The sequence below is a fragment of the Cyprinus carpio genome, chromosome A14 (genome assembly GCF_018340385.1).
Source record: "Cyprinus carpio isolate SPL01 chromosome A14, ASM1834038v1, whole genome shotgun sequence".
In the NCBI taxonomy this organism is placed as follows: Eukaryota; Metazoa; Chordata; class Actinopteri; order Cypriniformes; family Cyprinidae; genus Cyprinus; species Cyprinus carpio.
Window position 1 is genome coordinate 9,786,810 of NC_056585.1, and position 6,066 is coordinate 9,792,875.

The window sequence follows — 6,066 nt, forward strand, 5'->3', positions numbered from 1 at the left end:
TAAGCTTTAGAAAATCTTGATTGATTAACAATAATAATCAATATGAACCTTGACTCCAGAAGTTCCCCTTAAATAATGAGAAGCTAAAAGGCAGCATGTCTTGGTGTTGTCAGAGCGACCACTGGGTGTCACTGATCATCTACATTCTCTCCCTCTCTAGACTGACCCAAGTTCATCCAAACTGAACAAGCCTGAACGTTCCTGATGAGCTGCTGGTTAAAGCACTTGATTGATTCATTAATAAGCGGATGACAGAGCGCCGTGGGCTGGGGATTATTCAAGACTCGTGCCAAGAGAGAATTCTTCTAGAAATCCTGTCTTGTCTTGGTTTGTGTGATAAACACACTGACAGTGGCAGTCCAATAAAATGGAGCCAATAGTTTTATTTTCTTTTAGCAGATTACGATACATGTTAGTAACTTGTAGGTTTGAACTTATTCAGATGGGTTAGTGTTATCGGAGACCATCCTAAAATGTATAATTTGAGAATTATACATTATGAGGGTCTAAATAATATAATTATAATAATATAATAATGATTAAATAATATAAATGTCTAAAATGTTATCTGGAAAATATCTTTAAATGTCTTAAAAAAAAAACAATTATTGATTGATTTTACTCTGCACTATAATGTTAGATGTTTATTTAATTCTCCTCTTTATTAATTATTATTATTATTATTTGTTTGTTTAGTATGATTTTTCTCTAAACTTGATTCCAGTTTGAAAACCAGTGGCTTGGAGTGTTAAGATTCAGGAAAGTCCTAATTGATTATCAATAACAGAAGAAAAAACAGTAATCTGATTGGCTGGCTTGAGTGCAACTTCTGCACAGGTTCCTCAAGTATGATTGGCTGATAGAAGTGTTGTTCCAGTTGGATAAAACACGTTACACTTGACCCCTGCCAAACACCTTCACCCCTGGGTGGACTTATGCTTGGAAATGTTAATATGTCCTCAATAGGTTTTCCTTGGCAAACTAAGGCATTTAAATGCATAAATGTCACTCGTCCAGAATAGATTGGAAAAATTCACAACAAACCAGCGAGAAGAGTGTGCAAACTAGCACAGGCAGGTTCAGAAGAGGCCACAAGCCGTCTTTTCCCCAACATTCCCAAACAAACACAAACAATCCCAAATGCTGCACCTGTTAGCGGTTCCTGGCACACCTCGAGACTCTCCCCCATTTCAAACAATTCCTCCGGCTTTACAGCCAGCGGCCGACATGAGAATGTTTGTCTGGGAATGTTGAGGCGATTCAGCCCATTTCAGCCAAATACATATTTAGAAAGGGCATTTGTCTTTGGAGAGTTTTGTCGTCGTGGGCCTGTGCGTCTTCACGGATTGGAAAAAGGGAATGTGTGTCAGAAGTAATTTGTCTGTGGTGTCGGCGAGAGAGAAGGAGCACTTAATGCTCGTTGTTTTACATTGTGGGTCTGGCTGCGGCGTGTCAGTGTCGTTGTGGTTTGCTGTGCTGAAAAGTGTGTGTGTGTGTGTGAGATGGAGCTGTGGTTATTCACTGCTCAGCAATATGACCTGGATTCAGTCTCTACACTGCGGTATTAGTGGCCTTCAAGTAGTGAATATTTGGGGCTGGATGTTACCCATGTTACAGAAAAGTTTGATTTGAGTGTCATGAGCAAATGTCCAGGTCATATTTCACTCCAACATCAAAAGTAAAAAATAAAGTATATTTAGTATTATGTAAATCAAGTATAATAATAATAATAATAAATGTTATTATTTAATTTACTAAATTATTTTCTTTATGTAATTATTAACTTTGGACTTTTTTCACGATATTTAATTTTAATTTTTTTTTTATAATAATGTTAAAAAAATAAATAAAATGTCTAATTGCTATTACTGTAATACATCATGCCTGTATACTTATATATATATACTTAAAAACATTTTATAAATACACTAAAAAAATATAAAAACATTTTATAATACAATATACTTAAAAAACATTTCGGAAAAAAAAATCTATAAATACATCTCTCATCTCTCTCCTCTCTCGTCTCTCTCTCTCCTCTCTCTCGTCTCTCTCTCTCTATATATATATATATATATATATATATATATATATATATATAGTATTATTATTATTAATTTTATTTTCTTCATATTTTCACACATTCTTTATATTTTTAAAACTAGGACCATAATGTGGAAAAAAATTAAAATAAAATCAAATTGTCATTACTGTAATACATCATATCTGAATTTATTTATTTTTTTAACTGTCATTGTTTTCTTTATATTTTCAAAAAAAAGTTTAAGTTAGAAAAGTTATTACTATTAGATTTTTAGTACTACTACTATTATTATTATTATTATTATTATTATTACTTTTTCTATTTTTAAATCAGTATAAATAAAATAAATAGCACATTGTGTTATTATTTTATTTTTGTGCTTTGGTAATACGTAATTTCTAAAACCAATTAAAATAATTAGTCATTAGAATGTTGAGGGTATAATTATCATCATGTCACAGTGCAATAATTGTAATGATCCTAAAAACAGCCTTAATTTTTGTTTATGCAGAATAATTTCTTACGGTCTGTTTTTTGAGTGAAATGTGACCTTGAGTTTTTGCCAGTATTTGTGTGATTCGCCCGTTTGTCTGGTTTTTGCCAGTAATATACCGCATATAACAGATTATTGTATCCGTGTGTGAAGCTGGCACGTTATATATGAGTGGGTCTGCGCGTCCATCTGGTTGAGGGTGTGTTGTGTGTCAGACGTGTTCGGTGTGTGTCATACTGAGGGTGTGTGTGAATATGTGTGAGCGTGACCTCTGCGTGTCTGGCTCTAACGGACCGTGTGTGTGAGAGAGACAGAGGGAGTGAGTGTTTCCTGTGGGTCGGTGGGGTTTTTTTTCCCATAATTTCAGCAGGTCTCAGGTCACCCCTGTGTTCTCACGCACATATTTTGCGTTCTTTCCTCCTCCAGCATTACCATACACCTTCCTCTGGGTTTGGCCGACAAATCTTTCCACCACTTCGCCTCCAGAACAGTCTGTTTCTCTTTCGGAATCCTTTGCTTTTCCCGCTGACTCAGCTGGGCAGAGACTGCCGGGATCACAGGTTGTTGGTGACACTAATGTGTGCTTGTGTGTGTTCACTGCTTGAGTTATAAGCAACAGATCCACATGCATTATATCTAGAAATATTAAGTGCATCCCTTTCAAGTTTATATTGTATTATACTGCAATACAATGAAATATTTAAATAAAGTCAAATGTGCATATATGTATATGTATATGTATGTATGTATGTGTGTGTGTGTGTGTATATATATATAATGTAGTGTTATATTGACATTATATATATATATTATACACTAATTGATAACGTATAGATCATATGTATATATATATGTATGTATATGTATGTGTGTGTGTGTGTGTGTAGTGTTATTATTATTGACATTTTTGCCATTTATTTTATTTATATTTACCATTAAACACTAATTGTTATTAACGTAATAGATCATGTCTAAACACTACAATAGAAGCTTCAATAATAAAGTTTTCTACATTGCTTTGGGGTTGCTAGAATGTTATGAGTAGTTACCAGGGTGTTGCTATGTTGTTGCTAAAGTTTTCTACATTGCTTTGAGGTTGCTAGAATGTTCTGAGTGGTTACCAAGGTGTTGCTATGTGTTTGTTAAAGTTTTCTACATTGCTTTGAGGTTGCTATAATGTTATGAGTGGTTACCAGGGTGTTGCTATGTGGTTGATAAAATGTTCCACATCGCTTTGAGGTTGCTAGAATGTTATGAGTGGTTACCAGGGTGTTCTTGTGTTTGGTAAGTTTTATGTTCTGAGTGGTTACCAGTTTGTTAAAGTTTTCTACATTGCTTTGAGGTTGCTAGAATGTTCTGAGTGGTTACCATTTGATAAAATGCCCACCTTTGAGGTTGTGTTATAGTGGTTACAGTATTTGTCGTGTGTTGTTAAAGTTTTCTACATTGCTTTGAGGTTGCTAGAATGTTCTGAGTGGTTACCAGGGAGTTGCTATGTGGTTGCTGGAAGGTTGCCAGGGCATTGCATTAAGCACATTGTAATGCAGTATATTTTGGCCTGTACATATGGCTTGTGTTACATTAAACATGAATTCCTGACCATATGTTTGTTTGTATGCAGATTGATGATAATGACGACTCGCACAACATGTATGTTTTTAAACACAGACACGTTTCTGTAGAGTTTACTGGCTTTGGAAAGGTTTTTGCCATACACGGAGATAAAATAAATAAGTGGAATCCTTTTATAGTAACAACAATGATAGAAACAGTCAAAGTAATATCACTTAGTCAGCATTAATCTTTATATATATATTTATATTTAGAAAAAAATTTGTAATGTTTTTCCTTTAATAAGCTGGTATAAGACTTTGGTTCTCTGTTACATTTCCCAGTAGCAGCATTCCACATTAAAATCCAAACAGGAACGTTGCTCCTCGTGTCATTTCAGGTTGTCTCTGTCATTGGTTGCCACTTGTCTTTGGTCGTTTAGTTTGTATTTGGTGCAGCTTTAAGATAGTTTACTTATTACTATCTTTTACATTCCAGTTCCGGTAAATCTTGTCCATCCAGCAACAAGTCATGTATGATTATATCCCTCACGGTCTTTTTAATGCAACCTGAAATATGCCATTGCACGCACATGCACACACACTTATACAGCAATACATTCATTCATTCATTAGCTTCAAAGGAATAGTTCAGCCAAAAATTAATACTCTGTCATTATTTACTCACCTCACAATTACAGTTCATAGTGAGTCTGTCAAGCTTCAAAAAATAAATAAAACACTGCAGTCCATATGACTAGTGCACTACAAGTCTTATGAAGTCATATTGTTTGGTGATTATGCATTGGATCTTATCGCGAAAGATTCACCCGTACATTTTTTACCTTATAATGTTTAATAATAATTTCATAACTGGATCTTCCAGTGAAACATCAGACTTTTGTCTGGTGAGGTATGCAGTTAGCTCCAATGATTTAGTCCGCTTAAACTCCGCCCCTTCCTGAGTGCCACACCCACAACACAACAACAAAAACATACACATAAAAAAAACTCTCCCCCACACATTTTCTCTTTCACAAAAACACATCACACTCATATACACAACAAAATATAAAAAAAAAAAAAAAAAAAACAAATAAAGAAGAACAGATCTGATGCCATTTCTGTTTTATCACAGATAATTAAATTAACTAATAAACAACTAATTACATTTCAGTTTTATTGCAACAATTTGTGTATGTATGTATATATATATATATATATATATATATATATATATATCTATATATATATATAATATATATATATATATATATAGATATATATATTATAAAAAATTGCTCCAATATTTTGACATCACTGATGCAAAAGTCATAAAAAAATTATAGATAGTAATTTAGATTATATAATAATAACTATATATTATATTAAGCTATAATAATCAATAATAACTTAAAGCTGTTGCATGATTTTGTATGACCTGGAATATAATGCATGTGTCGTATGAACCTTTTATGGTGTTTTTTTTTTTTTTTACTTTTCGAGAGCTTGACGGATGTGTTAACTATGAACTGTAGTGTGAAAAATAGACATGCAGTTCTCTATTGCAGTGAAAAATAACTGTGTTGAGAGCAACATGAGGTGAGCAAATGATGCCAGATTTTTTTCATTTTTGTCTGAGTGTGTCCTTTAAGGCAGGTCTTACCCAAGGAGCTCCCATATAACAGTAGCCTTTCCGACTCAGTTTCTAATCAGAGTCCATTCCTGTCTTCCTTTCTTCCGCAGGTTCAGGGATTTCTGCTCCTCTCCCTTAGGCGGGATCACGTCCAAGTCTTGTCTTAGTAAAATTGCCACACAATCGGCGTCTACAGGCCAATTCGCTTGTGTTTTGTTTCGTATCTTCATTGTGGGCCACTTGTTGGATGTGCAGCCTAACGCTTGCTCCGCCGTCCGCTGGCCCAGACTTTGCTTGTGTTTGCTTTGGTTAGTCATCTCCATGTCTGAAGTAAGCTGTCTTA